The sequence below is a fragment of the Cyprinus carpio genome, unplaced genomic scaffold, assembly GCF_018340385.1.
Source record: "Cyprinus carpio isolate SPL01 unplaced genomic scaffold, ASM1834038v1 S000006477, whole genome shotgun sequence".
NCBI lineage: Eukaryota > Metazoa > Chordata > Actinopteri > Cypriniformes > Cyprinidae > Cyprinus > Cyprinus carpio.
In genome coordinates, this window is record NW_024879152.1 from 45,996 (window position 1) to 64,162 (window position 18,167).

General features: G+C 39.1%; 1 pseudogene; it reads right to left on the minus strand.

The window, feature by feature from the left end:
- Positions 1–1,715: 1,715 nt before the first annotated feature.
- The window catches only part of LOC122143641, a 46,349-nt pseudogene continuing 29,897 nt past the window's right edge, over positions 1,716–18,167 (minus strand).

Sequence of the window (18,167 nt, forward strand, 5' to 3'; positions counted from 1 at the left end):
AGTAGTTAGTTTTTTAAATAAGTAAATGAATCCTTCTCTTGAGTTTAGCCTCTTTCATCTGATGCAAGCTGAAGAAATTGAATCCTTTGCTAACAAAACTTAACTTCTGTTTTAGAGCTTCCCCAAAGCAGGATCTCTATAAATTTCAGTTAATATTTGTTAGAATTAATTGTATTGCCAGCATTTCATTAACAAGGCTTGTCATGTTTTTTTATTTTTTATTATTAGTATTATTTTTATGATTTATAATATGTAAATCAAACCAATAATAGTTTAATATTATGTAAATTAAACCAATAATAGTTTATAAGGAAAATTGCCTTGGTTGTAAGTGCTTACTTTGAAACACTGTTACTGTTAAATTTACTCCACATGACAGGCCATTTGGTCATTCTAGAATATGTAAACCATTCAGATTTACAAAAAAGGATAAAAAACAATTCTTAGGAAAAGTAAAATTCCCCAAATAACTGCTACAGGGCAGGGTACTCCATGTCCTACAGATGTTTTCAGATAGATCTAGCCTACTGTATGTTCTTCTAAATTCAAGCAGGTTAAAATATGAGGGATACAGGAAACATCCACGCATGGATTTGCACTTGGTAATTTTTGTGCTTCTTTTCAAACACTGTAGGCAACAGCATGTAAGATCTACAATTTGAAGTATTAAACCACACATGACACATTCTGTAGTCTGAACTTAACTGTCATTCTGTTCGTTTATTCGCTGTACTGAGGTTGACACTGCCCATAATTAGCAAAATAAGAAATATAATTTCCCATATCAGTTTAGCTTTCACGGTCACATTTAGTTTCCCCATTACATGCTATGGGCTTTTTGATTTGCATAAAAACTACTCATATAAATGAGCACTATGGATGTGTTCAACACTGTGCTGTCATAGCACATGGTGCATAGCACTATTTTGCTGCATTCCGCTAGCCTTCAACAGGCACTGCAACATTACATTAAAGTAATTACTATCATACAGTAGTGCCAGTGTGATTCATTTTAAATACTGTCACATGTGATGAATGCCTGTGTAACATAAATTCTCTGCAGGTTTATTTGGACCCTTTAGGACTTCCTATCACTCAAGATTGCAAATAGCAACCATCACATTTTCTATTGTTATTCTCTCTCTCTCTTTGTGTGTGCGTGTGTATATACTGTATATATATATATATATATATATATATATATATATATATATATATATATATAAATATATATATATATGTGTGTGTGTGTGTGTGTGTGTGTGTGTGTGTGTGTGTGTGTATATATATATATATACAGTGTATATATATATATATATATATATATATATATATATATATATATATATATATATATATATATAAATTCTTTCTTTCTTGATAATGTACACACTGCCCTTGATTGGATAAAACTATTGTCTTTGAGGTGATTAAAATTTTTTAAAATCTTCCAAACAACAGATCCTAAAAAACATCTAAGAATTAATCAGGTAGGTGAGTTATATTTTTCCTAATAAAAAGTGTTGTGCAGTTCTTTTATGCAAGAATCTCTACTGACACCATGGCACAGAAAAACAGCATCCTTTTCAAGCCGCAAAACAACTCTTTTGTATGTTACCCAAGGACTACTCAAAATTCTAACTAAGGGAGCAGGTGCTGCAGATGTTTCTCTCGCTACTGCAGTATAAAATACATTGTGTCACATACAGAAATACCTGTAGTGCTAGAAGAGAGGCTGCAGGGAATGACAGCAGAATGAGGGGGGCAACATGGGCGGAAACACACTGCAGGGCGAGGCAGGGTATGAAAACGTCACAGTCATTGGGTGAATACTAGGGGGCGCCACCACCTGTACCTGCGGAGGGGTCACAAATGGAGGTCCCGCGGATGGACACATCTCCGGCCCCAGGGGTAGTCGAGAAACAGGCACTACCTGGGGTAGATAGGGGGTTGTGGGGGCAGGAAAGCGGCGTGGTGCTGTAGTATGGTGTGACGTATTGTGATGGAGCCAGAAGGCACTGAGGACGACAGGTGAACTGGATGGAGGACAGCAGATGACATGGGCAGATGTGGCCTAGGCAGGACAGATTTGAGCTTGGCGGGGAACACCTGCTGGTGAAGCACCTGTCCGTGGCTCTGGATCTGCAAGAGGCAGCGTCTCTCCATGCTGTCTGAGGGGGCCTGGAAAGATGGAGAGGGTTGGAACAGGCTGGTGGTGGTGTGGAAGCACTCTCTGCTTAACTTCTCCTCAGCCTGAATGCCTAGGTGAAATCTCTGTGGTGGGGTCTGAAGGCTGTGCTGACATGATTTGTCATGAGTGGCTTTTTCAGTCCTCTGCAGAGCTAAATCTCTTACATCGAGCAGGCAGGCCTGAGCAGCCACTGAGTACTTGTTACAGTTCTTTAAGGGGGCTTGTGCTGCTTTAGACTCACTACTGTGGATGTTCCTATTCTCCTTTGTTGGCTCCTTCGAGAGCATTGAATCTGTCTCTAGTAGAGTTAGACTGCCCTTGGTGCATGAAGCATTGATCTGAGAGGAGGAGCTCTGCTGCCAGTCACTGCTCTCCTCCACAGTATGACCCAGGGCACTGCTAATGGAAGTGAATGTCTGAGAATCAACCGCACCGCTCTCTCCATCATCAATACTGCATGAGATTTGGTCTGACATGTTTGAGCTGTCACACACGCCTTTTAAAACAAGGCATTTCATGCTCGACTCCTCTGCCACCTTGTCCTGTTCTTCCAGAACACTGTTCGTAACAATGGGGCATTCATTTGCAAGGCATGTGATTTGATCTTGGACATGTGAGCGCCTCTGTCTTTTCCTTCTTGTCCCATGCTCACAACAGGTAAGTTCTGTGCACCTATCAGGAATCTCTGCCGGTGATTGACAGGGGTTGTAAGACTCGTCTCCATCACTTAGAGAATCTGTATGCCTTCTTTTCGAAGTTTGTCCTTCACATGGTCCAGTCTCTGGTAATGGCGGTGTCTCTTCTCGGCACCCTTCGGCTGCACTGGATCTTTGAGAGTGAGATGCATCCTGGCTGTGGGTACACTGCCCTGTGGTTGTTAGCTCCCCTGCAGCTGGATTGTCAGGCTTTTCCCTGCTGTTCCTAAGCACCTTTCCACTATCGGCACAGAACTCATCAGAGAGAATGATGCAGCCTGCTGAGCCGTTTATGTCGGCTGCTGCCTCCTGCTTCCTGACTCCCACCCCTTCCTCAACTACGGGAGCTACGCTGCTGTCCTCAGCCTGATTTTGAGCTGATTGCTTTGACTTCTCTAATGGATGCACTTGCTGTGAAGTGGTGCCTCTAAATTGGCTATCAAGTCCTTCCACACACTCAGGTCGTCTGTGGAATTTCTTAGATTTCAACATATTGCTCTCTGTCTCCCCGGTGTCTGTCTCTCCTTCTCTTCCCGCCTCCTCCGCTTCCTTTTGCAGTGGCTCCTGTAATGACGTCTGTCCCTGGCCCGCAATTTCTCTTCTGCCCTCTTACTTGCATGGATCCAATCTTTGGAATGTCTACACCTGTCATGTGTTTTCAGCCTGACACAACTCTCGGTGTCACTTGAATACTGATAACACTTTCTGACCTTACCTTCAGGTCCTTGGCTGGGACTGTTTCTGGGGGTGGCTGTAGATTCCTCAATGCGTTTGTCAGAGTGGCAGGATTTGAAACCTGAGCAGACAGATAATTCCTCATCAGTTTTGGTCTCAGTCATCTCCTGAGTGTCAGCAGACTTTCTAATCCGTGACCTCTTGAAGTCAAAATGGGAGGGGGTTGCAAACTGAAAGACAGGGATGGCTCTGTCCTTGTGAAGGTCACCATCTCTGAGGGCCACTGGAAGATGGTGTTACCATCCCTGCTTAGGACAGAGAAAAAAAAGGCTGGCTGGGTTTTGTGAACGGGTAAGGTGTCTTTGCAGTTGCATCCTCCACTTGCTCTTGTTGTTGAGGGGAATCATTCTTAGGTGGCACATCTGAGAATTTCTTTTCTGGAGACTCACTGATGGTTGAGTGCCCCTCCTCTGTAATGCCGCTCTCCTCTACTTTCACATCCTCAGAGGTCTCAGGTTTACTTTCAGCAATGCTGCTTTTCAGACTCTCAACAGAGTCCTCAGAGTCAAGAACAATATCAGACCTGTTTAAATGAAAAGGGGAAGTGTTTAAGAGGGAGACAGCCGGACTGGGCACATCCTCTGAGTAAACGAGCAAAGCACACAAATCTGAGGCTGTTGATGAGGGGCTCTCCCTCGCCACAGGCGTATCTGATGACCCCTGACTTCCGGTGGTGCTGTCACCTTTTTTGAAAGTGCTTGCCCTGCTGTGTGCCAGTGCTGTAAATTGCCTCCTCACAATTTAGTACTTTTTCCTCTGTGGGGGAGCCGGGGAGGTCAAGCTCGACAGGGGGTACTCTGAGTCTTTGTCTGCGGCTTCGCTCCATCGATCCCTCTTCCATGCTTTCACAAAAAACCGCCGCTGATGACTCAAGCTTAACAGATGCTTTCTTTGGAAAGGAAAAAGAAAATGCAATTTTGCGTCTGAAAGTTTGCTTTTTGGCCCTCCCATTGTAAGGCCACTGTGACTGCTTACTAGCTAAGCCACAACTGCTGGAATGGATCTGACCCCCTAGATCTTGAGCTGCACAGCTTTGGTTCTCTTCTTGGGCATCATCACAGCAGGACTCTCTGAAAGAACCTTCCACTGCCACCGTGGTAGACTTGAACATAGGACCACTTCCTGGGGCACTGTACCAGAAAAGACAAGAACATACAGATTACACTTTATTTTAAGGTTTCCTTGTTACAGTGTAATTATACATTTAAGTACTGAGTAATATTAACTGCATGTACTTACTATATGGTTAGGATTAGGTTTGTAATTTTTTGTAATTATAATAGTAAGTACAAGTAACATGTGTAACAATGTGTTACCAAGATATAAGTTGTTTTAAATACTATTTACTTAATAGTAAAACAATGAATTGATAGGTACAGTGTATGTATTGTGTTCATGTTTAATTGTTAAACTCTTTTGCTGCTACTGAGCTGGGAAACGTGTAAGGTTACAGGCGGGTTTGGTGTTATGGCTATGTTCAAAGTGTAGAGGTAGGGCCTTGATTGTAATTATAGATGTAAATAAAGAAATTAATTACAGATGTAATTACAGGACAGTATTTTCAAATGTATGTACAATGTAAAAACATGTACGTACACAACAAGTGCATTATATCAAATGATTAATTTAAATGTAAGTACACAGTAGTTAAGGACACTTAATATAAAGTGGGTCTGGAAAATATATTTAAATGCATGTGCCAGGTTCATTTACACTTTTAACTAACCAAAAAAGGGGCTGATAACGAGGATCAGTTTCACAGGGGAAAACTGATGATTGCACCATGCATCCAAGAAGTTCTGAGAATAAACATGACATCTTGCATGCTGAGATGGAAGCAAGAACATCTGACGTATTGAAGATATGAGTGAACTTGATCAATGTGACAAAATTTGATGACTGAAAATACGTGCAAAAACAAATGATCAATATAGTGCAAAATATATATATATTATATATATATATATATACAAACAAAATTATATATATATATATATACATATTAATTATATATACAGTATATAGTATTCTATATTGTTCTTATTTCCTTGCTTCAAATACAATTTCAGATTTTCTGACTTTTAGACTCAATTCTATATATGTATACACTGGCACATTGTATATAAATAACATGAAATAACAATATATGGAAATAACAATTTAACAAAACATCCCCCACCATTGCACCTCTCTGCGTTGTTCAGCGAGCTCATGTAGGCGTCTGAGAGCTCTCTCCTGTTTCCTCTCGTCCTTCCTGGATATTGGAGGCCACGTTGCGGGCAAACTCTCTCTGCTTCAGTTCCTTCAGGCCTCTGAGGGGTGACAAAACATATCTCATTCATTCACCTATCTCAGCATGTCAACTACACCAAAGCAACAAAAGCTATTTGAATAAAATCCTCTTTGAGACCATGAATCTTTTGTTTATGCTTTTAACAAACCAGTTCATTATGAAGACTGGGTATCGCTGTGTATCACACGATGAGGGATACACAGCAAAAAAGATTAAAAATCTCTTCAAGAGCGAAGCAAGGTAATTAAGGTGTTTGCACACCAATGTTCTGTTTCATCAAATCCATTTTCTGTGCAAATGAAAAGAAGCTGAGGATGAGGTTGCTAAACTCCATGAAATTTTCCTATTTATTCTAGATAAAACTACCTGTGATGCTAATTTGCATTTGTTTCCTGGTCTGAAAGGCTCTGTGCTTTGAATGCAAGATTGATGGAAGCCACCATGACAGGGCCCATAAATGCATCTCAGGTAGTGAGATGTATCGATTAGGATTACATCTGATAGATAATCTAAATTACTTCCATTAATATTCACAAGGATATGATATTTATGGATGTTTAAAGACCACATCCTTTTGATAGCACTAGGACGTCTCCAAGCAACAACAGGCTCTAGAACAGTTATCACATCCAATTTACCAATCCTGAAAGCTTTCATTCAATTATCCATTAATACTTGATGCTTAGCTTTAAGACAGATGACTAGCTCTTCTGAAAAGCATCTTTATAGAACAATGAACTAGTCTTGTACTTTGGCCAAAGCAGATTTCGTGTTAGCGCACGTGAGAGTAAAAGCAGTGATGGCTTCTCCAAGCAGCCAAGAAGAGTCATCTGGCCCAACCTTACGCATTCACTCAGGTTGCACAGTTATACACAGTTCAGAGTGGCGCTGGTAACCTCTCCTATTTGAGAAGGCTTCAGTGATTGCATTTTACCGTGGCTGGGGCTCATAGTCAGGGGAACGCGAGGCGGTCACATCAGATATAATTTTGTCATGTAAAAGGGCCGCTCAGTGTGGAGTGGGCACATCAGGGTAACTAGTTTGATCCCATCAGGATAGGGTGGTTTGTGCACCTGCCCTCTATCCTTCAGCGTCTATCTTGTCGCTCTCTGCCGGCACAGTATGGGCAAATTCAGGCCTGATGCACTGCACTGGTTCGCTGTCAGCCAGCCTTGCAGAAAATAGCAAACAGGTTGGCGTGGGCTATATTTATTTGACTCTCAGGTGCATTTCGTGGAGCTGTTCTTCATTGATTGTTAATGTATTTGGCGAGAGAAAGCTCTAGAATGAGCCGTTAAGCATGTAGCCTCTATTTCACATGACTGGATGTGGTTACATCATTTATAGTAGGATGCAGCCCTGATGCGAGGAGAGCAAATGCCCAGTGAATACTTTCATGTACAGTGGGTGCAGACATGACTGACAGGCCACTTGAGAATGAATGAAAATTTTAACACAGTAATTTTTTGACCGGACATGTATTCTTAATTAAAAGCAACATTGAGACCCGTCAGAGGCAGACAGTGAAGTCTTGGCAGTGATGATTCACACACTGACAGGAACACCAGGCTTTTCTGTAGCTCTGGGCTTCCTGTGGGGCCGCGAGTCTCCCGTACTCCATTATATTTCTCAGCAGACATGCTCTGCCAGCTCCTGAGGGTTGCTGGGAAATTGTGCTATTCATCCATCAACCCTATTCGTGGAGAAGCTGAATGGTAGCATGCACCCATGCTGTAGAATAGTTTGAGCCGTGCAGATAGGAGGCCATGTGATAAACACATCTGAACGACAGACACAAACTAGCAAGTGTAGCACCCATATCAGAGAGCGAGCGGGGGGGAGTGGCTTTTTCCTTCATAATCGTTCATTTCACTCCTTTTGCTGTGTTCAATAGCAAGGTCATGGGTGGAGGGTTTGTAGATGGTGTTCAGTCAATAGTTCAGTGAGCCTGTGTTATTGACAGCAGCGCAGCAGGCCCCAGAGACTCTGTGCATTTAGTTTTGGAGTGAGTCAGAGCATAGGGGTCAGGGCCGATAATCAAACAGCAGGGACAAGTGGTGGAATTAAAAGCTTTACAGGCTATTAAAGGTTACACCTGCTATTTTTGGATGCTGGGGGGCTTTTAAATCAACATATACTGAGTGTGAAACTGCACTGTAGTTGTGATACATTTGTTTCCGCTGCAGAATATCTCGGAAACTGAAGAATTCAATTTTAATGAATTACAAATGAAATGTTTTTTTAACAATAGACAATGCATTCTGGGAAGTAGCTGTGTTCTTCCACCCTGCTCTATCAATCCATCCATTTCATCCCTCGAAAAAAAAAAAAACAAAAGGTTCCAAAAGAAGAGTTGTTGCAGCAATGCCACAGGAGAACCATTTTGGGTTCCCCAAAGTGAACAATTTAATTAAAGAAATTAAAGAACCTTTAATTTTTAGGAGTGTATCCTACATTTTTATTTTGACCTGGTTAACCTCCTCTAAATGATCTCTCGTCAATGATTTGTTGCATATCTATTACTTTGTTTGTGTACCCAACAATACTCAAACATATGTTATAATATTCAATATGCCTCAGTGGACCTGGTTACTGATGAGGACCAAATGCATTCCGAATGAGCTATCTTGGCAAAAAAAAGTGCATGGATGTGGCTTTGTGGGTGGCTTAATTTAATTTGCTGTGCTTAAGAACAGGTCAAACAAAAAACTAGCACTCTAACTTGTTTATGCAGCATGCTGCCTGTGGAAATAGATTTTAACGCTGTCCCTGAGAAAAAGGGGATAAACCCACAGGAACAAAACAATCAACAACAGCTCTAGGACTTCCAATTGGTGTCATGCTCTGCTTTTGATCTATGACTGGCCCTTCTAAATTAAAGCTCAGCCATGAACGACCACCACACTCCACTGACTCTGTGTCGACGGGGAAGCCATTTGTCTTGTGCTAACTGTACATGTGGCTAACAAATTTCATTTGTTTGTCATCTTCTAAAAACACTTATTCATATGCTAGTATGCATTGCATCAGTGGAAGTCTCAAGGGGCAGACAAGCAGGCCCCCTTTACCTGCTTGTGAGCGTGGTCAATACGAGTTTATGTGGTTGTCAAAAACTCTGATGCTTGTAATACTGTTTGTCACACAGCTGACGTGAGAAGTTGCCTTTTTGAGGTCCTCCAGGGCTTGGCCAAAGTTTTCTCCTTCTCAGCATAATCCTGGATCAAAAGGAAACCAGCAATAATCCATCAGGGCTAAATAGCTTCCAGCTTGTTGTTTTACGCAAATCACAGACAATAATTTAAGAGTTACACTCTGTCATGTAATGTCCAGATCATTAGGCTTCTGGACTTGAGAAATAGCAGATGTGTTAGAGTTATATTCAAACCCTTCTTTGACCCCACCCCAATATACCTGAGAAGAAATGAATGTGATGAGAAAAAAAAACATTATACAAGACCAAAACTTTAAATATTGTTCTTTTGTACACGTATAGCCATTAGTGAGAATAGACTATTTTTCCTATTAATACAGAATTCACGACTATCTGCCCGCCGGTGGCAAGAAAACTCCTCTATTTCGCGTAGACAGTATGGGAGTCAAATAAACTCACAAATTATACGTACATACAAATACTGGTGACTAGACCAAATTTTATTGTATCTATAGTACACATGAATGTGCTGTCATACATGATATATACTTCATATTTTGTGAGGGTAGACATATTTGTGGTGCTCTTCTTTGAAAATGATGCTCAATTTATATCCAAACTCAGTTTTCCATGCAGTGCCATCCTTCATTTTCTTCCTTTTCTTTTAATACTCTATTATTAACATATTGATTTACAACAAATCGTAGATGGGTAATACTTTTGCCGAGGGGCAGATTTGTATTTCAAATCTAATTTCTTTAAAGCTCTGGATATTATAGAAACGTGGCAGATTTAAAAACAAGATGCAAAAAAAGAAGAAAAAAAAAACTCTACTCCCAAAACAGGTCTCCAAGATCTAAAGAACCGCGGGAAAGAGTGGAAAAGGCACTTGCATTTTAATTGGAACTAATCAGTTTAACAAAAAACGCACCTCGGTTGGCGCAGAGTAAAACGGAGAAGCCTGACTCACTTCTGTTGAAGAACAGGCACATGGGAGGGAGGACTAGTAAGAATCAGGTGGGGGCCAAGGAATGTATTTAAGTCAACGATTCAAAAATGGTCGAACCAGGAAAATGAAGAAATGGCCGATAAATGATGATACGATGTGTCATCACTTCAATCGACAAACATATGCCTAGTGATTATTACTTACATGATCGTGAGCTTTTCTCACACAACTGCATCAAAGAACCCATTAGACAGAGCTGCAGGAAAGACCCGGCCCATTCAAATGATCTGGATGTCTTGTGGACAAAATAGATCATGTCTCGATCACTCATCTTTAGGTGAGGAATACGCTGCTGGCTTACAACACTCAACCGTTCTGTGGATATGCAAACAATAATAACATCACCTCTCATTCACGTACCCCACTGTGAAGCCAGCATAAAACAATCGGCGTGTAATTGTATTTAAATAAGTGGCTACTTAACAGGTAATGAAAACTGGAAATTCGATTGAGTTATGCTGGTTTGTGCTAGGAAAAAGTGACCCCTATATTTTCTCTTCTTGCTTAATAGCATTTGAAAAGTTTTAAGGACTAAAAATCCACTCACATCTATAGCAGGAAATGGTTTATGGCCTCTTTGCAGGGAAAATCCTTCTGGTGAGCATTCTTGTTGCTGGTGTGTAGAAGCAAGCTCTTGCTTCGCTTGTATAGACATTATTAGCAACCCGCGCTGCATCTCAAGGGGAAAACAGCCTTCAGTCAAGGCGAGTGGTTTGGGAGTTTTCACCAAAAAAAAATAAAAAAAGTTGCGCTTTAGCAGCACTTTGCTACTTGAAAGTGTGAGGGAGCAAATCTAAACAAACAGGAGCTAATATTCTTGTTGGAAACAACAAGAACAGAAAAAGCGAGAATGAAATGGATGTGGTTTGTGGAAGCTGTGAAACGGCATTTAAAACAGCAGATAGAGCTAAAACACTGCAGGGGGAAAAGCAGCCACTTAACAAAACTTTGTGTCAAGCTGAGAAATCCCCCATACCGCTCTGTCCTTTCAATATTTCACAATAGAAGGAGGTGTTCTCCAACCGGGCCACCTGTGGCCATATGTAACAATCTGAGGGGAATATAAAAAAAAGAAACAAATCATAATAGAAACAAATAAACTCCTTAGTGCTGATTTTTGTGGTACTTCCTAAGGCAATTCACTATACGTTTCACACTTAGAACAATTTTAGTATTAAAGTAACGACACTAATGCATCTCCCGCTTGTTTATACAAACGCAACAGATACCTGAAATCATGCAGAGAGTTGATAAGAGGTGTGCTATTACTTTTCTAAGTTATCTAACTTGCCATTTTGCCTGGCATACAAATAAAACAGGTGAAAAATCCATAAACTTGCATTGAAGGAAGGGTCAGGGCCATACTTAGTCACCAGGATATCATAGGAATTTGGGGGTGGGCTCAAAGCCCACCTACCAAGCCTAGTGACCACCCAGGTACATAAACTTAGCCTTCATCTTAAGACTTTCTGATTCAAAGTGGTCAATCTACCTTTTATGTAGTGACTTAAAAGTTATGATCAGTCTTAAAGGGTTACTCCACCATAAAAATGAAAATTTTGTCATTAATCACTTACTGCTATGTCGTTCCAAACCACTTAAAAGCTTTGTTTGTCTTGAATACAATTTAAGATATTTTGGATGAAAACCGGTAGGCTTGAGACTGTCCCATAGACCCTGGCAAATAAATAACAGTGTTCCAATCTCAAGGAAAGTATGAAAGCATCATAAGAATACTCCATCTGCCATCAGTGATTCAACCGCTAACGCATTATGAAGTCGTGACGAGAATACTTTTTGCTACATGAACAGAAAACTGCTAAAACAAATAACGACTTTATTCAAACAAATCCATATCTCTCTGTGTCTCTCAATCTTCCAGCTGCACCACAAGGATACCGTTTTTTACATGTATTTACGACTCCATGGGTTTGAAAGCAAAAAACAGCACCGCATCGGCGCAGCGGCGGCTGAATTACAGACGCGCGTACGCCACCTGCCTACAGCTCAGGAAGTGCCAAAATGGTGCTACGGCTGCATTGTGGACACGCATGGACTATTCTTTGGACGATGCCTCTATCATACTTTCCTGGCCTTTGACACGTTTTGTATTGGGCCTAATTCTTGCGGCCAGTCTCAAGAACGACATGGGGCTAAGTGACTAATGACAAAATTTTCATTTTTGAATGTCGAAGGTATCCCTTTTTTAAAAAAAGTATTAGGATAAATTAACTTGTAATGCCTATTTCAATGCATTTTAGCAGCCCCGGCCTCAGAAACACACTCAGAACCACACTAGAAACACTGCATAGCAACACTTGTGAGCTGAATATGATCTGACATGAAATGAATAAGTAAACTAACTAAATAAGATATTGAGGTATAACACTTTAAGTATAATAAGCGACCAATTGATCACTACTAACTAGTTGCTTATTAGCATGCCATATTATTAAACATATTGGCTGTTTATTATGTTACTTTATGTCCTGCATGGCATATTCTACATCTCTGATCCTACCCAATACCATAAACTTAAAAAACTACCCGATAAATAACTATTATAAATGCAGCCAGCAAATTAGGAGCTTTATTCGAGGCAAAAAGTCATAGATACATGGTTTGTTATTAGAAGTCTGAACCTTTAAAATAAAGTTGTGTGACCAATATATGTGGGTTTAGAATGAATTCAATTGTACGCTTTTTATTCTTTTTCGTGCCACTGAACTAATACCCACGACCGGACTATATTAAAACACTCAGTGCTTGAATTATAAGAATTTTGCACTGGCACTTCAGTCTCACAGCACCAGTCTATTGTTGTCTGTAGGCCATGCACAAAAACCAACAATGAACAATCAATCAAATCTTTCCAGCACATTAAACACTGTTGTGAGTCTGTGTAAGTGATTGCAGACTCTATGCATTATGAAATCATTGTAAACACACCTTTTTGTGGTACATTTGCCACCCCGATGCCTAAGCACAAAAACGAAACTCCAGTCTCAACTCATGATTCCTGCAGCAAAGGTGTTAAGGTGCAGTGGATGGGGAAATAAATATCATCCTCAATCTTTTAAACACAGTCTCAAGAATTAATCTAACACAGGAATAATTAATGCGGGCCACATTTAGAAACATTTTGCAAACTAAACATTTGCCTTTTGTTTAATATTTGTAGCAGCAGATTTCTTGAATCTGGCATTCCATTAAAACATCAAAAGACAAGGGTATTTACATACAGTGGATTACTGCCTGACTTAAAACAAATCCTGCAATGGGTTGACACACAGGGGGTGTTCATATAAATAGCACACTTCTGAAGCATCACAATGCATCTCCAACTATACTTAACAATACTTAACATTTCACCTAACATTAAAGAACAACAACAATAAGAACACAAAACCAAGAAGATCAATATCCATTTATGCAACTACCTAACAACCTAACAACAACAACCACAAGGGTGGGAACCACAAAGACACCTCACATCTGAAATTTATTGAAACATAAAAACAAAATATGATTGACATGAATGGTGATCAGAGAGACTGTGATTGCTCTTTTTATAGCACACCTGGGTTATGAGCGATTTCTTTTATGTGGCATAGAAAAGGGGCAATTTCTGAGCAGAGGGTTGAGGTAGCATATTATGGTGCAAATAGAGAAAATGAAGATGGTCCTTCACAAAATTACATCAAGTGATTCATGAATTAAACAGTAAATTGAACCCTGTCTCAAATAACATTAATTAAAAACAATGTGATGATTAATTAATGCACACTTCCAGAAGCCTTAGAACAATATCTAGTCAAGAAAATCAAAAATTCAATTTCATCAGGGATCGTTTCATTTTTACAGATTCTCGCATAATTTATGAGGAAATAGAAAATATTAATTTGCATATAGCTCACGGGCAAATCTGTTGTAAATCTAATGCATATTTTCAGCCTGTTCTATTGAAAACTCGACAGTCTTCTATAATAACCAGCAGTGATGGCAACACTTCACAAATCACACAGATGAGAGCTGCTTCAAACTAACAAATACACCGTCCTTTATTCAGTCTGACCTGGAGTGAAATTGTCACAATTATGTCATGAGCACAGCAACATGTGATTTATATACAGTACATATCAAACCTGCTCAGTGTTCAGCAACCCTGAAGAAGTATGAACTACAATGATACACAGATGGCAGATGGTTCTACCAGGAGTCATTTAAACACAACAACAATCATTTGACTGGGTGCAAGAAACCAATCCTACCAGATGTTATTTAATAATATAATAATAATAATAAAAATAATACAACCACATTTAATTTGATATTACTTATAATAATTACCCAAATATTTTATTTTTATATTATTATTATCATTATTATTATTATTAGAATGTAATATACAATAAATTTTAACAATTTTAACAGTCTTATCATTTTAAAACAAAGGTAGACTAGGGCAAGTAGCCAATCTTACCAGAAATATTTAATAATAATAATAAAAGATAAAAAGAAAATCTATTACATTTCATACATAATTATTTTTTTATAATTACAAATATTACAATATATTGAGATTATTATTATTATACTATTATTGAAATATAATATACAATAAATCTTAAAACTACTGAGAACAGAGTCAGTTTTACAATGTAACAGTCTTATAATTTTAAAACAAAATTATGACTGGATTCAAGAATGCCAATCTACAGATTTTAATAATAATAAAAAAAAAATAATAATCTAATACATTTTCATTCAATATTACTTTTTTATAATTACAATTACGACAATATTATTATTATTATTATTAAAATATAATATACAATAAACCTTAAAAGTACCGAAAGCAGTACCAAAATTATGACTGGGTGCAAGAAACCTTGACTAAAAATTATACGTGGGGAAAAATGCCATAGGATATGAAAATTATGGCATATGGCTACTTTAAATATGACATTACATTTCTTACTAGCTATAATTGCATTGTTCTGTGTGTTTAAACAGTGTCAATTATCAAAGAGCCCAGAATGATTCAGTTCTTGATTATCACATTTTCTCATTCGCAGCCTTTTTAAGTAAAACTCGAATTAAAATATACACTGCACACACACTGTGTTCCAATTCATGCTAGAGCAAACAGCAGAAAACCACAACACCTGACTCTACAGGCTGGCGGAACAATGTCGCGTAAATGTATTTTGACATGAATCCGCTTGTTTCCACCCTCAAACCCAGTTTTTGAAGAGTAATTTTACTCTTCGCTCGAGCAGATCAGTTGGCTAGATGGAACATTGACTGTACTGTTCTCAATACTGCTCTAATAGCACACAACCCACTACTGCATCTACAGTTCATAGATGAGAGACAATGCAAGGTTCAAGCCACACCTCACGGCTTATGCGAGGTGAGCGCATTTCACTAACTGCACACCTCTGACTTTGAAGCAGCGTAATAACCCAACAGGCTCCAGTCTTACTATAATGATGCAGTGGCATTTTACAACGCTGAAGACCTGGGTGGGAAGCGAGATCTCTCCGAGCAGAACGCTTACATCTCTCGCCTGTTGTGATTAATTGTATCCCTTCTGGTGGGGATTCCTGTTGGCTGTTGTTTCTAAATTGCTGACACACACAGAATCCATCTCCATTATTGACTGAAGAGTCTCCCCTCTAGAGGGCATGATGGGAGCTCCTGCATTTGTCTTATAAGGATTAAGAAAACTGTAATGTGCTCTTCCAACAACCACCTGAGTATGACACGTAATTGTATAAGGATTAAGAAAAAGTGTTGTGGGTGTCTAAGAACAAACACACATTTGATAAGATACAAAATAACACAAACTACAACAAAATACAACACAACATAACCACTGCACAACAACACTAGAAATCTGAGATAATATTCTTATGATCAGCATGCATTTATGATTTGTGGATTGGAATTTTAATCGGATTTAAATAGTGCAGTGTGTATACATATTGAGCTATTGAAATTGAATTGAATCTATATAAATTTTGGTTACTTTATGTAAGAAGCTAGGTCAGCTGAACCACTGTCTTGCATTTTAAAGTGATGGCTAAAAAGCAAGCGACTGTTTCCCCAGGCTTAGGTAAATCACAAGAGATACTTGTATATTGTAACTTGACTAACTTGGAATGCATTTATTCTATTAAGGGCAAAGAGGGTACATCAGCCTCATTTAGCACAGGGGTTTCAAAACAGCCTTCAGCTGTGTTTTTTTTGTCATGGGAAGCACTTCATATCAGAGCCAGGCATTACCGTTACTGCTGAATAAACATTGCTGAGGGATGTACAGTATCGCACACTGTATAGCAGTGCATATGGCACTGTATACTATTCATATTCATAAGCTGTAAGTTCAGGATGCTGTGAATGCCTAAACATGACAGGGTGCTATTTCACTTTTGTATCTGTGTCTTCCTGTTTGTATTATAGGAGATAAAGATGTAGGTTTAGAATTAGATTAACCATCAACAATAAATAAAACTGCCAAGAATTTCTTTAAAAAAAAAAAAAAAAGACAGAATAAAAACTTTTCAGTTGTTTGGTAGATAATGACAAAGACAGAAACTGAGCTCAAAAGATGGTTTTCATTTTAGCAATTTTTTGAATCATGTATCAGCAATGTAATCAGACTCCCTGTAAAATTGTTTTCTTAATCTGTATTTTTGCATTGTTTTCCAATAAAAAATATCTGAACATCATTTAAAAGGACAAATGTAAAAGCACAATTACCAGACAATTTTAGGATTGTATTTAATTTTTTTTTTCTTTCTCCCACTGGCAAGTAGTGTTCGTGTTGTACCCATTAATCTAGCAAGATTTATTGCAGGGTTTATGCAAAAGCTAGAAATGCTAATGAGGGTTAGAAAAAATAAAAAATAAATAAATATATGGCAGTTCTAAGTTTTTTTTTTTTTTTTTTTACTGGACCAACTGTCCAAAAAAGGAGTCAAGAAAAATGATCTGTTGCGAGGTGGCAAACATTATAGCCTCCTCCTGCTAAATTAAAACCTCTTCCATCACATTAATGCTTTTGTGTATTCACACAGTGCAATAGGCCCATAGTCTATCTACAAAACCCGTGTAAATGAGGTTTGTGGACAATTTTCATGCAACCGCTTTTAAAAACCATGTATTTGAGTGGTTGTGCACGAACGTTCCAAACACACATTTCAAGCAATTCACTATTTTTGCTTCAGTAGTTTACCCAGACGGAGGGGGCTGTAATTGGAGGCTGTGTAGACTGTAGACACAAAGCCTGGAGAGAGAAGAATCCCTGAAGACCCAAGTAAAGGATAAGTTGACTGGGAAAAGGCCGATTTAGGTGAAGATAACACGCAGCCCTTAACCCTCTTGGTTTATACATCAGGGAAACCCTCTCGTTTCTCATGCGAGGTTTTGTACTAAAGTGATCTGCATTACAATTTCCGCGCTCTATAAGCGCTAGCCCCCCCGGCCGTGGAGGGACTGGGATGAGGATTTGTAGTTGAATATAAGACAAGGAGGAGGAGGAGATCACATCACACACGCACACACACACTTACATGCAGGACTGAGTTAAAAGCTGGTTTCCATCTGCTTTGTGCCCGTGGATTTTGTGGCAGGGAGTATAAAAAGAAAGAATTCCTCTTGTAAAGACTTACGATCAAATGCCCTTGACTTGCAGCTGCAATTCCTACAGGAAAGCGTTTGCACAAATGACAAGGTAAAAAGTAAGAAAGAGACAAAAAAATTATAAAGGCATACGAAAGGCGTGTGGACTACACTGACAAGCAGTCAGAGTAGATGTGCTGGCCGTTTGACAGCTGCTAATTTTTCCTAAGGTTGCCCCTCCTATTGTGAGGGAGGGAGAGATGTTGATAATTATCATCTGCAATCAACTGAAGGTTATGAAATCGGAACAGCGTATGTTTTTCTTTGGCTTTTCAGAGACACGACATGGGAGCTTGGATAAATCACAGGGAGCATGCAGCAATTAGAGGGACGTTTTTCTGCTTGATGAAGCTGAGCTTGATAAAGCCTTTCCCAAATGTCTCAAAAAGAAAACGAAAAATATA